Source organism: Dendrobates tinctorius, unplaced genomic scaffold (assembly GCF_039654945.1).
Source record: "Dendrobates tinctorius isolate UK_male_01 unplaced genomic scaffold, ASM3965494v1 ptg000158l, whole genome shotgun sequence".
Lineage (NCBI taxonomy): Eukaryota > Metazoa > Chordata > Amphibia > Anura > Dendrobatidae > Dendrobates > Dendrobates tinctorius.
In genome coordinates, this window is record NW_027361825.1 from 5,934,107 (window position 1) to 5,949,190 (window position 15,084).

Genomic DNA, 15,084 nt, shown 5'->3' on the forward strand with positions numbered 1-15,084 from the left:
AGCACAATAAAGCAAATTGCTAGCTCAAACTGTCCCTCAGAGTCAGAACAGCAGCGTCTAGTCCCTAAGTAAATTCACAGCAGAGTGAACCCAAAATGGCGGCGGTGGCTTTTATAGTGCATCATGACATAATTTCAGCAGCCAATCACAGCATGCCATTAGTTAACATGCCTAACATGCATAACAGGATGTGCCCACACTTCTTAGGATTCCTCATTGGCTGAATAAAATCAAACTGGCTCATTGCATTATGGGAACTTCTGATTCCAGTATTCGATATTCTAAAAGTATCGGAACTCAGTATTGGAACTCCGATACTGCGAATATCGGACGATACCCGATATTGCAGTATCAGAATGCTCAACACTATGTATGATCACAAAAGGGGCACATGTGCTCAGCTAAATGCTCTGCCTCTTGACTCCTCTCGCTAATCCTTGGAGAATGGAGTGAATGGTGCACAGAGTTATGGAAAGTCAATAAGCCAGTGCACTGCTCACTTGGCTCTCTTTGAGCTGAGCTCAACAGAAGAAATGGGTGGCAGCTCTCAAACAAGCACGTCTGGCCCTTTGTTCTAAAATGTCAGTTACACTTCATACTTAATACTTACATACATTTTTCAAAAAATCCAAAATTTTACAAAAATTAGTCTTTGTTGTTCTGACTTTGTCAGAACATGTTATAGGAAATTCAGTTAATCAGCTGAGCTTCAATTGTGTGTGACCCAAGTAAACAGTTGGCATGTCGTGAAACTTTTGACATCCTGTAGACTATGAAACCGTAAACAATTTCCCAATATCCATCTGCACCCACTGGCAACACAAAAGTTTGATGGGAATTGTGGTCACTACAACTGAGGACAGCTGAGTATAGCATAGCTATAGTTTAGTGACGGCGAACCTTTTAGAAATCGAGTGCCCAAACTGCAATCCAAAACCCACTTATTTTTCGCAAATTGTCCTGACTGCTGAGTTTTAGGTTAGAAAGACAACTCATACAATAGCACGCTATAGTCAATATCAAAGACCTGGTAAGCGCTGCACCCCAAGCCTAAAGGCCCCGACACACAATTTTTGTGACACAACAGTGAGATCGCTGTGTGTGACAGCGATCAGCGAACGCCCCCCCTGCCGGTATCGCTGATTGCTGCAGGAAAGGCCAGGACTTTTTTTTGGTCGCTGGTCTCCCGCTGGCCACCACGCATCGCTGCGTGTGACAGGCGGGAGACCAGCGATCTGCTGGTAACTAATGTACACATCGGGTATCTAAGGGACGTGGGTCCCTTAGATACCTGATGTGTACGTTAGTTACCAGCGCGCTGATGCAGGGAGCTGGTAACTAACGTACACATCGGGTATCTAGGGACGCACGTCCCTTGGATACCCGATGTGTACATTAGTTACCAGCTTCCTGCATCAGCGCGCTGGTTACTAACGTGCACAGCGACGCCGGGAGCTGGGCGTCGCTGTGCTGATCGCTGGTGAAGCTGTCTGTTTGACAGCTCACCAGCGATCACATAGAGATTCACCAGTGATCCTGACACATTGATATCGTTGTCAGGATCGCTGGTGAGTCGCTATGTGTGACTCCAGCCTAAGATACTAGCCACCAATTGTAGTGAAGATCTGTTCTTGAGAATGGAGAGGATTTTTAATCAAAAGTAAAATTGCAAAGTTGTTTGTTTTCACAACCTCTTTGCAGTTGTAACCCTTTATCATGATGAGAACAAACCCTTTAAGGCAGGGATATCAAACTCAAATACACAGAGGGCCAAAGTTAAAAACTTGCAGAAAGTTGCAGGCCAACCTTGATATTTGTTAAAAAAATGTCTACAACTGAGGAAGTTTTCCTTATCAAATACAACGATTAACTTTTGGAATTATAGTGGAATAATATAATATGTTATGGAACAGCATTAAAAGCATATGGATCAACGTCCTAATTTACATATGTAATAACAAAGGATAAAAAAAACTTGAATAAAGCAGATAATAAAGTATGGTGCAAACAAAAGTGCCCCCAAACAGAGTATGATATCCCCAAAGTGAACTCCTCCACACACGCACAGTATGATGACCGTACTGTACCCCCTTCCCACAGTTCCCCCAACAAATAACGGTTACCCCATCACAGTATGATTCTCCAACTGTCATCCCCACACAGCCCTCCATACAGTATAACGGGCACATAGAATCATAGAATCGTAGAGTTGGAAGGGACCTCCTCGGCCATCTGGTCCAACCCCCTGCTCAAAGCAGGATTCGCTAAATCAACCCAGACAGATGTCTGTCCAGCCTCTGTTTGAAGACTTCCATTGAAGGAGAACTCACCACTTCTCGTGGCAGCCTGTTGCACTCATTGATCACTCTAACTGTTAAAAAGTTTCTTCTAATATCTAATCTGTGTCTCCTCATAAAGTCCTCCATACAGTACAATGGCTCCACATAGATCTCTATAAAGTATAATTGCTCCACATAGTCCTCCATATAGTGTAATGGCCCCCACATAGTCCTGCATAAAGTGTAATGGGCCCCACATAGTGCTCCATGCTTTATAATGGCCCCACATGAAGCTCCATACTATAAAATGGCCCCACATAGTGCTCCATACTGTATAATGGGCCCATAGGATGCTCCATACTGTATAATGGCCCCACACGATTCTCCATACTGTATAATGACCCTACACAATGCTCCATACTGTATAATGGCCCCACATTGTGTTTCATGCTGTATAATGTGCTCACATAGTGCTCCATACAGTATATTGGCCTCATATAAAAAAAATACTATATATACTCATGTATAAGCCAGGAAAACTTATTGACTTGAGTATAAGCCGGGTATGTACTGTCCCCTAATCTCTATTCTGGTATGCATGGTTCCTCATCCCCATCCTTGTCTGCATGGCTCCTTATCCCCATCCTTGTCTGCATGGTTCCTTAACACCATCCTTCTCTGCATGGCTCCTTATTCCCATCCTTGTCTGCATGGCTCCTTATCCCTATCCTGGTATGCATGGCTCTGCATCCCTATCCTTGTAGGCATGGCTTCTTTTCAAAATCCTTGCATGCATGGCTCCTCATCCCTGTCCTGGTATACATAGTTCCTCATCCCCATCTTTGTATGTATGGCCCCCATGAGAAAAGTATTAAAAAAAATCCTACTTACCTTCACTGCGCTCCCTCGCAGCATCATGTTCCTGTGCCAGCAGCATCTGTGGCTGAGCGATCACATGTCCCCACTCATTAAGGTAATGAATATTCACTTCTCTCCACGCCTATGGGAATGTACAGAGGTTAATATTCATTACCTTAATGAACAGGCACCCGTGATATTCCAGCAGCTGCTGGAAGTTGGCGGTTGCTGCTGAAACTGCGTGATTTAACCTCTTAGTGATGGAGCCAATTTTTAAAATTCTAACCAATATCACTTTATGTGGTGATAACTCTGGAACGCTTCAAGAAATCCCATTGGTGTTGAGATTATTTTTTCGTCGCACATTATAATTTATGAAAATGGTAAATTTAGGTTGATATGTTTTGTGTTTATTTATAAAAAATATCAGAAACTTGACAAAAATGTAAAAAAATTGCAATTTTCAAACTTTGAATGATTATCCGTTTAAACCAGATAGTCATACCACACAAAATCATTAATAAATAACATTTCCCACATGTCTGCCTTACATCAGCATCATTTTTAAATTGCTAGTTTATTTTGATAGGCTTTTAGAAGGTTTAAAAATGTAGCAGTAATTTTTCATTTTTTCAAGGAAAGCTACAAAATTTATTTTTTGAGGGACCTATCCAGGTTTAAAGTGACTTTGGGGGTGCTATATATTGGAAAACCCCAAAAAGTGATACCATTTTAAAAACAGCAACCCCTGACATATTGAAAACTTCTGTCAGGTAGTTTATTAACCCTTCAGGCAATTTTCAGGAATTAATGCAAAGTGGTATAGCAGGAATGAAAAAGTGTTTGTTTACCACCTAAATGTCGCTAACTTCTGCACTGACCACTAAATCCGGGAGACTCTAAGGCTGCTATTTGGCCATGAACTGCTATGGCAAACATCAGGACCACACCACAATAATCTCGGTGTGTCAATTAGATTAAAGCGGATGCCCCCACAATTTTTTAACCATTTTTCCAATGTAGTCACTTTTGACAGCAGCAACTAAGGGGTTAAACAGATATAGACAGTGCCAACACTGATCGTTTGTGATACAGCAAGTTGTCAGCTTCTGGATTGTCACCTGTGTGGGGATAATATTCTCTTATATCGCAGGTCAGTAAAAAGACGTATCGGCTGTCATTAAGGGGTTAAGAGATGTTAATACTCACTGACAGTTCAGAGAATATTCATTTCTCTTTAGCAGCGGGCACAGGAGTTAGCCGCAGCAGCCAGCTTCTGCCTCCTGTGACCCGCTGCTCCGCCGCTCCCCCTCCCCCGCCGTCTTCTATTCCTGAGGAGATGATGCGCGTGCCCACCGGGATGGCTCTATGTGCCCCCTCTGGCACACGTGACAGGTTTGCCGCCACTGCTACAGGTTATATAGGACATATAAGAGGGTACAAGCATTTTAGATGGTACATGTTAGGTAGGAAACAAGTTACAGCTTTGTTTTGGGGTCTTGAATTTTCAAGTTATGTTTCTGGATGAATTGCCACAAAGTGCCAAACTATTTGATAATAAGTTGAAACTTTAAAGTAGTTTAATTGTTTGTTCAGAAACTGAGTTGTGAAGTTCTCTGGAGACACTGGAAGCTTGAGAGTCAAAGACATAAATACTGAACGTGCTGAAGCACAAAGGAGAGAATGACATCCAGGAAATCATTGTTCTGACTTATCTGAAGTTGGTCGAACATTTGGTAGGCTCAAGATAAAAAAGTAAATTTTAAAGGTTAAGCAACATTATTAATTTTCTGCCTTATGATGTAGAAACCTACAGTGGTGAAACGGACCGAAGATGAAGATACAATTGGAAGGTGACTTGAAGACCATGTGGCAATTGAATATAAAGAGTCCTCCATTGACCTTATTTTTCAAGTACTTCTTGACAATTCCGTAATACAATAGAGGTACTTCATTTTCTACTTATCGTTACCGTATATAGTTACTTCATACCCTACCATTCTCTGACCTTGAAGGAAGGTTAGTCCTGTTTCTCACCACATTTTGGGGTCCACTTGACGTATCAATTCGTATTGTAAAAAAAGGTGTCAAAATGTACGTGTTTGTATCTACATAGAATATAATTGGAAAAATGGATGTCAAATTTGTTTCTGTCTGACACGCTTGTGCACATATCTGTTTCGATAAGTTTTTTTCTTTCATAGGATGCAAAAAGCACTTTTTATACTTAAAAAAATTAACAAACAAAAATCATCCATTTTTTATAACACTGCAGTCTGTGGAATACGGATACAAACATGGTCACACATCTGCATCTAATTTTTTATTTCATGTTTCTATCATCCAGAAAACAAGTCACACAATCTCCTGACACTCCTTATCTGTGAATAAGAAAAATGAATCTGTTTATTAAAAAAAAAAAGTGGTATAAGTATACATTTGTTATAAAATGCATTCGGTTGCATGAATTTTACCAAATGAATACTTTTTTCCAATATAAAAGCATGAGGATGTTAAAAATTGCAAAAGGTTGGTGTGAAACAGGCTTTTAAGGGCTTGTCCAGCTGCCAAACAAAATGTACGAGTGGTAGGGTTAGCTTTAAAATAATAACGTCAGACATTTACTCATCTGCTGTGACCCCTGCGGATACAGCTCAGGCCGTTCCAATGGCCAGCACCACGGGAACTGACAAAATGCGGTTGTATAGTGCTGAGCGATACCACCCGATATTGAAAAATATTGGATCGGCCGATATCAAAAAAGTATCGGGTATCGCCGATTCCGATCCCGGAAGTCCCATTCAAGTCAATGGAACAGAAATATCGGAATTAAGAAAAAACCCTTTCTTTCTTTGTAGGTTAAATCTACATGAAGAAAAACAACTAATAATAATGTAGAATGTATTGTGGGAGGTGTAGGAGACATTAAAGCCATAGAGGTTTAGCCCAATTAAATGGAATAGCAGGAATTAAATTTTTTTTTTTTTTAAAGACGTTCAGAGTTACAAAGATATTGACTATGTTAACCTCTTTTATATTTTGTCAGATATGTATGTTTCTCTACTTCCATGATCTTCACCTTCTTTTTTATTTCTCCCACACTTTCTCCTTCATCATCCTCAGCAGCAGCAGCAGCAGCATCTTTTTCATCAACTTCTTCTTCACCTTATTCATCTTCTTCTTCTTCACCTTCTTCCTATTATTCTTTTTTTTACATTCTTCTTATTCAACTATTATTCTTCTTCATATTCTACTTCTTCATCTTCTTCCTATTCTTCTTCTTCATCATATTCTTATTTGTGACAGGCATTCCTGTAGTTGTTATCTATAAAAGTTTGAAGATTACACCTTTCGTTCTGCCTGTCACAAAAGATTTACAACAGGATTTGTCCGCGTTCAGTTTGGCCTGCAGCAGCAGCCATTTTCCAGGGGCACCACGAGGAGGAACGGACTCACCCCCATACACTGCTTAGTCTTCTTCTGCTTATAATTTAGATAATATTTTTTGCTCTGATTTTTAGTCTTATGCTTAATGTTCTTCTGCTTTTTGTTCTTCTGCTTCTTCGTCTTCTGTCTCTTGTTGTTCTGCATCTTGGTGGTTGTCTTCATGTTCTTTGTCCTCTTGGTCATCTTCATGGTCATCTTTTTGGTCTTCTTCGGTGTGGTCTTCAGGGTCGTGGTCTTTAGGGTCATCATCAGGGAGATCCAGAGTGAGAACCAAAAACCATTTCCACAAGCTTGAACTTGGAAAAGTAGCAGAAGGTACAAGAAGGCTGAGGAACTGCCGAGAACCAGCTGACGATACTGGAACCCGGATGGGTAGCAGAAGGAACAAGAGCAAATGGAACTAGAAAGGACCAGCTGACGGTGCTGGAACCCGGAGGGGCAGCAGAAGGAACAAGAGCCAATGGCACAACCGTGGACCAGCTGACCATAATAAACAAAGTTGCAAGGCCGCGAGCAGGACGCAGTTACCGAAACCCACAGTCCAACAGGGGGTGCTTGTCCTATTGGCACTACGGAACCAGCCTTTATTACCAGAACCCGCAGTCCACATAGGAAGCACCGAAACTGCAGGCACCATAGACTCGGCTAACCCGACCGCAACACGACAGGACAACGTATTGGTGGCAAAGTGACGTTGACAGTCCCCGGAAACAGCAGGCGTGCTGGAACCAGGCTGGGCAGGAGGGCGTACCCGTGCCAAAGACACTGCCGAGAACCAGCTGACGGTGCTGGAACCCGGATGGGTAGCAGAAGCTACAAGAGACAATGGAATTAGCGAGAACCAGCTGACGGTGCTGAAACCCGGAGGGGCAGCTGAAGGAATAAGAGCCAATGGCACCACCGTGGACCAGTTGATGGTGCTGGAACACGGTTAAAAGGCAGGAGGTACCTGTGCTACAAAGCACTACCAAGGACCAGCTGACGGTGCTGGAACCCGGATGGGTAGCACAAGGTACCCATAATAAACAAAGTTGCAAGGCCGCGAGCAGGACGCAGTTACCGAAACCCACAGTCCAACAGGGGGTGCTTGTCCTATTGGCACTACAGAACCAGCCTTTATTACCAGAACCCGCAGTCCACATAGGAAGCACCGAAACTGCAGGCACCATAGACTCGGCTATCCCGACCACAACACGACAGGACAACGTATTGGTGGCAAAGTGACGTTGACAATCCCCGGAAACAGCAGGCGTGCTGGAACCAGGCTGGGCAGGAGGGAGTACTGTTGTGAGTTCATTTTCCCCTTCGTCACTGAGGTCTGGTGAACTCCCTATTCTGGTGAAGGAAGGTAGTGAGCCTGATTATCAGGCACCTGGGACTAATGAGGATGACTGGCTGAGTGGAGTCACTGACTGGATATAAGACTGCCGACGCCCTTCTGCCTTGCGGGTGATTTCTCTGTGGACTCCTAGGACACCAGTCTGATTCCTGCTTCCCTAAAGCTAAGTTTTCTGCTTTGCCTTTTGCATTTATGTTTTGTTTTTGTTTTCCTTGCTTTTCTGGATTCTGCCATTCCCTGCTGGGGTGAGCTGAATCTCCTTTTGCCTGTTGCTCTGTCTTCAGAATATTCCTGAGTACTGACATTGCTTTTTTGAAGCCTAGCGTCTTCAGGGCCTTTTTCACTGTCAGTCTGTTGGCTCTTATTTTCATAGGGTTTTTCACGGATTGCAGACAGCAGCCTTCCTGTCCTTTCCTATCTAGGAAGTTTGGGCCCTGTCTTTGCTCAGTCTATCTTTCTGTCTGTGTTAGTGTTTTCATCTTGCTTCACCGTCATTATATGTTGGGGGCTGCCTATTGCTTTGGGGTCTGCTCTGGGGCAGTTTAGATTTCCCCTTTCTTTCTGTAGGCCTATTTAATTCTCCGGCTGTGATCGAGGGGTCTAGGACATCGTAGGAACTCCCCACGGCTACTGTTAGTTGTTGTGATAGGATCAGGGGTCTGCAATCCGATAGCTGCCAACTGCTCTGGTTTTCTGGACTTAGCTAGCATTTCTGTTTTTGCCTCCTACGGTGACTCAATCATAACAGAGTACCCATGCCAAGGACACTTCTGAGCAGCAACTGGCGATGTTGGAGCCCAGGGTCAATCATGCAGCAGGCTGAGGCCTACTTGGAGCGAGTAGTAAATAAGATGTAGTGTGATTTTGGAGGCAGCAGGAGACTTTGTCGTCCACACAGCAGGGGAGCAGCTGGCGTTACTGAACCTCATTACCACTGGAGCATGTGTTTTTCTCTGTGCAGACGGCACTTCCGAGCAACAACTGGCTGTGTTGAAGCCCAGGATCAATCATGGAGCAGGCTGAGGCCTACTTGAAGCAAGTTTTATATCGGTTGTACACTACTACTGATTGTAACCGTGTGTCCGGTAATGTCTCCTGCTCTGTCTACATTCCCACTACTAGTAATGGGAATGTGGACAGAGCAGGAGACATTACCGGAAACACATCAGGGGATCAACTGATGTGACTGAGCCCCAGTAACACAGGAACAAGTGTGGATTGTGCAGACGCCACTTCAGAGCAGCAACTGGCGGGGTTGGAGGCCAGGGGAAATACTAGAGACAGTGAAGCCAGAGGCCTAAGTGGAGCATGGTTAAAAATCAGTAGTAGTTCGATTGTGGAGGGAGCAAGAGACTTTGCCGTCCACACAGCAGGGGAGCAGGTGGCGTTACTGAACCCCACTAACACAGGAGCTAGTGTTTTTCTCTGTGCAGACTGCACTTCTGAGTGACAACTGGCTGTGTTGAAGCCCAGGGATTACAGTTCAGGTGGTAGAAACATGAACACAACAGGAGACCTGGATACTGTTGCCAACCAATTATTTATTCTGGTAGAGGACTGGCAAATTCTGGCGAGATTCAGGCCTTGTTCATTTTCAGAAAAGTAAGCCGGTCAACGTTATCGGAGGATAGTCGCGTGCGACGGTCTGTAAGTACACCACCTGTGGCGTTAAAGACACGTTCCGATAATACACTGGCAGCAGGGCAAGCCAGCACCTCCAATGCATACTGGCTAAGCTCTGGCCATGTATCCAGCTTAGAGACCCAAAACTTGAAGGGGGAAGAGCCATCTGGGAGTACACTGACAGGGCAAGACATGTAGTCTGTCACCATCTGACGGAAACGTTGCCTCCTGCTGACTGGAGCCGTCTGTGATGGTGTAGACATTTGTGGCGGACACACAAAACTTTGCCACATTTGGGCCATAGTGGTTTTGCCTTGTGCTGAGGCGCTGCCTCTGCTCCCTCTTTGTGCCAAGCTTCCTCCACTGCCTCGACGCAGAGCTGCTTTGTAAAGCACTAGCAGCACTGCTGTCGGGTGGAATGGAGAACATGATGGAATGCACCAGTGTGTCTTGGTACTCCCGCAGTTTACGTTCCCGGTTCAACGGTGGTATGAGGCTTTGTAAGTTGTCCCGGTAGCGAGGATCTAGGAGGGTGTACACCCAATAATCAGTCGTGTTGAGAATGTGCGCGATGCGGCGGTCGTTTCTCAGGCACTGCAGCATGAAATCAACCATGTGCTGCAGACTCCCACATGCCAAAGAAACGATGTCCCCTGCTTGAGTCGTCATCTCTGCCTATTCTGCATCACCCCACCATCGCTGTACATACTAACTAGAGCATTGTGTACCTCCCTCCTCTGGAGAGATGTCTTCCTCCTCCAATGACTCCTCCTCATCCTCCTCACAAAGTGTCCACTGCCTAGGCCTTTGTGAGGAACCACGTAGCGCAGACTGTCCAGAAGCAGATGGCATTTGTGACTCCTCATCCTCCACCTCTTCCAAAACCTCCTCCCTTAGTGCTTGCAGTGTTTTTGAAGCAGGCAGATAAGGGGGACAGTCATGCTGACTAGTGCATCATCTGCACTCGCCATCCGTGTGGAATCATCGAAGGCACGCAAAACGAGGCAGATGTCCTTCAGAGGCCCACTCAGTGGTGCTGAAGTGTGACCGGCGCACAGTGCGACTTGTTTGCGCCTGATGCAGCTGGTACTCCATGACTGCTGCCTGCTGCTCACTCAACCGCTCCAACATATGTAACATTGAATTCCACCTGGTTGGTAGGTCACATATGATGCAATGTTCTGGAAGGCGTAATCGGGGCTGCAGAGCAGCAAGGCGCGATCTTGCCATGTTGGAACGCCGCAAGTGAGCGCACTCTATGCGGACCTTGTGCAGCAGTGCATCAAGATCCGGATAGTCCCTCAGAAAGCTCTGCACGACCAAGTTCAGCACATGTGCCAGACATGGGATGTGAGTGAGTTTGCCTAGGCCCAGAGCTGCCACCAGATTTCAGCCATTGTCACACACTACCAAGCCCGGCTGGAGATTTGCTGGCACAAACCACACGTCGCTCTCCTGCTTGATGGCATTTCAGAGCTCCTGCGCTGTGTGGCTTCGATTCCCCAAAGAAATTAATTTGAGTACGGCCTGTTGACGTTTCGCCACGGCTGTGCTCATATCGGTCATAACAGGCTCCTGCAGCGCTGTTTCTGAGGAACTTGAGTAGGAGGAGGAGTCAATGTTTAGAGACTGGATTCCTGCAATCTGTGGAGTTGGCAGAACACGTACAGCGCCACTCTCCAGATCTGTACCCGGCTCCACAACATTGACCCAAAGGGCAGTGAGGGAAAGGTATCGTCCCTGTCCATGGTTACTGGTCCACGCATCGGTGGTCAGGTGGACCTTGCTACTGACGGCGTTTAGTAGCGCGTGTTTTATTTTTCCCTCCACATGTTTTTGCAGGGCAGGGACGGCTTGGCTGCTGAAATAAAAGCAGCTGGGCACGGTGTATTGTGGGACTGCCAATGCCATGAAGTTCCAGAAGGTGTCAGTCTCCACCAGCCTGAATGAGAGCATTTCAAGGGCCAGTAGTTTGGCAATGCCAGCATTCAGAGCCTGTGCTCGGGGATGGTTTGCCGAGTATGGCCGCCTTTTATCCCATGCCTGTGCTACCGATGGCTGTAGAGTGGCCTGGGAGTGTGAGGATGACTGGGAACGTGGTGCTGTGGGTGGAATGTCACTGGGTCTCCGGACAACAGTGCCAGAGGTTCTTCCTTGGCGATCTTGTGAGGAAGCCGAACCAGCTGTGTGTGAGCTGGAGGAAGAGGCCCCAACACGAGCTGAAGAGGTGGTAGGTGGTGCTGTACGTTGGCCTACGTCTTCAGTGTGTCTGTGTAACTCCACCTCGTGCTTGGTCCGCACATGTTTCCACATATTTGTGGTATTGTGGTTGCTGACATTTTTCCCTCTTTTGACATTCTGATGACACAGCTTGCATTTGACAAAGCAAATGTCATCTGCAACTGTGTCAAAAAAGGACCACGCACTGCAAGTCTTGGGAGCGCCCGTTTTGGCTTTTGAAAGAGGAATGCTCCTAACGGGTGCCGAAGTGGAGGCTACAGGCAACCAAGTCTGCCCCCTCCCTCTCCCTCCTGTTTTGGCCGTTCGGGGAATCTCTTCCTCAGAGCTGCTTCCACCACCTTCCTGTTCCTCACGCCATGATGGGTCAAGGACCTCATCATCTACACTCCCCTCTTCAAACACCTGCTTCTCCTGGGTTGTCTCGCCAGCACCGTACGCACCAGAAAGTGGCACCTGAGTCTCGTCATCATCTGATGCGTACTGAGGTGGGCTGACCATAGGCACTGGCCAACCCACCTCTTCAGATTCAGAGGGACAAAGAAGTTGCGCATCACTGCATACTCCCTCTTCTTCACATTCTTGAATGCTGCTTGGCTGTCCCCCTCTTTCCAAGCCAACAGATTCAGAGAACAGAAGTAGAGACTGTGATGGCTCCTGTCCAGGGCTCTCTGACTGCCTGGGCACTTTGGCAGGTGGTGAAGAGACAGATGGTTGCTCTTCAGTGCTCTGGCCCTGAGAGGACGTGGAAGTCATTGAAGTCTATGCGTTAACTGCCATCCATCCGACAACGGCTTCAATTTGTTCCTCCCGCAGCAGTGGGGTACGACGAGGTCCTACAAAGCTACGCATAAAGGACTGTTGCCTGCTAAAACTGGGGGATGCTGACTCACTGGTGCCCGCAGCAGGCACAGAATCCCCACGTCCTCTCCCTGCAGAATCCCCACGTCCTCTCCCTGCTGAAACTCCACGCCCACGTGCCTTACTCCCTGCCTTCTTCATCTTGGTAGACTGATAAAGATAGGCAGAAAAGTACAAAGGGGGGGCTTAGTGTGCTTATTCCTGAACAGCTGGTAACAGGTATAAGAAACACTGATTTTATGAAGTGTGTGTGGACTACACTTTAATAGGAGCTAATGTGGCCTACACAACTGTCAAATGGAGTGTTTGGTGAACTTTATTTTGTTTTTTGTTTTGAAAAAAACTAAAAGAATGTGACCAAAGATTTGAAAGCGATAGTATCACAAACTTTTTGGAGCTATTACAATGCAGGAAGGTAACCTACAATGCAAAAGATGAGACTCCAAAAAATAGGGTAATACTAATCTGGCTGCAGCTGAAGGGCACAAGCCAGAAAAAAGGCTCCTCTATCTACTCCTATATAGTGTTTGCAACCAACCAATGTACATGGATACGGATGGATGCACACTAATAGGAGAATAAAAAATGAGCTTCAATAAAAGAAAAATATGTGTGAGGCAGTGACGCACGCTGAGCGGCCTACAACCAGACGTAGCTGCAGGACACACTACTCAGCGTGAGCGTCATTCACACACAGTCAGAGACCTCTCAGACAGCCGTGAACAGTGCAGATAAGTGGGCACTAGCACAGAAAGGCTGCAGAGAGGGTCCGCTGTCTACTCCTATAGTGTTTGCAACCACGGTATAAGGATACGGATGGATGCACACTAATAGGAGAATAAAAAATGAGCTGCAATGCAAGAAAAATATGTGTGAGGCAGTGACGCACGCTGAGCGGTCTACGACCAGACGTAACTGAAGGATACACTACTCAGCGTGAGCTGCACTCACACACAGAGACCTCTCAGACAGCCGTGAACAGTGCAGCAAACTGGGCACTAGCACTGAAAGGCTGCAGAGAGGCTCCGCTGTCTACTCCTATAGTGTTTGCAACCAACATATATGGATACGGATGGATGCACAGTGCACACTAATAGGAGAATGAAAAATGTGCAGCAAAAAAAGAAAAATATGTATGAGGCAGTGACACGCGCTGAGCGGCCTACAACCAGACGTGGCTGCAGGACACACTACTCAGCATGAGCTGCACTCACACAGACCTTGCAGACAGCTGTGAACACTGCTGCAAGGCAAAAGAAAGCTACAGTGGTGGATTAAGTAGCCTGGGTAAAGCACACTATGATTGTGAAAATCGCTATCTCTAACTGTCCCTCACAGTCTTGAACAGCAGCCTGTCCCTAACTGAATTCACAGCAGAGTGAACCCGAAATGGCGGCGGCTTTTATAGTGCATCATGACATCATTTCAGCAGCCAATCACAGCCATGCCATTAGTTAACATGCCTACATGCCTAACCGGATGTGCCTACACTTCTGAGGATTGTCATTGGCTGAATCAAATCAAACTGGCTCATAGCATTATGGGAACTTCCGATTCCGGTATTCGATATGCTAAAAGTATCGGAACTCAGTATCGGAATTCCGATACAGTGAATATCGGCCGATACCCGATACTTGCGGTATCGGAATGCTCAACACTACTGTTGTATTTACCCGACAGCTGAGGCCATTGATTGGCTGCAGCAGTCAGATGATTATTAGAATGTTTCTCTGATGTGCTTTTTCAGTCACCTATTGATTGGTTGCAGCAGTCAGGTGACTGGAATGTTTCTCTCTAATGTGCATTTTCAGTCTCCTGATAGCTGAAGCCAATCACAGACTTTAGTGGTCAGACTTCATCATTTTCTCTCCTGCCGGAGACCACCAGAGCAGCCCCTACTGGATGAAAGTAGGTTAAAGTATATAAGTCGCATAACTTCATTTATTTGAGGCCGTCTCCGCTATTTGTCAATTTGGCTTAGAGGCTGGACTCTTAGGCTGTGTGCACACGCTGCGGATTCTGCTGCGGTTCCGCCGCGGATTTGGCCGCTGCGGACCCGCAGTAGTTTTGGCTTGCGGTGTACAGTACCATTGAAATGAATGGAAAAAAAAACGCTGTGTAGACGGTGCGGATTTTTCCGCGCGGTTTCCTGCGGTTTTGAAATCGCAGAAAGAATTGACATGTCAATTCTTTCTGCGGAATCTGCAGCGGTTTCCTATCTCCACCATTGTGGAGATGGTGAGACCGCAGGGAAAAACCGCAGGCTAATCCGCAGATAAACCATAGGTCTTTTGACCTGCGGATTTTGCAAAATCCGCGCGGATGTATCCGCAGCGGATTCCTCAGCATGTGCACATACCCTTAATGCCTTTAATGAAGAAGTTAAAAGGGTTTTAATTTTCAGACCTACCTGTGTTGAAAAAAATAATAGAAACAGCC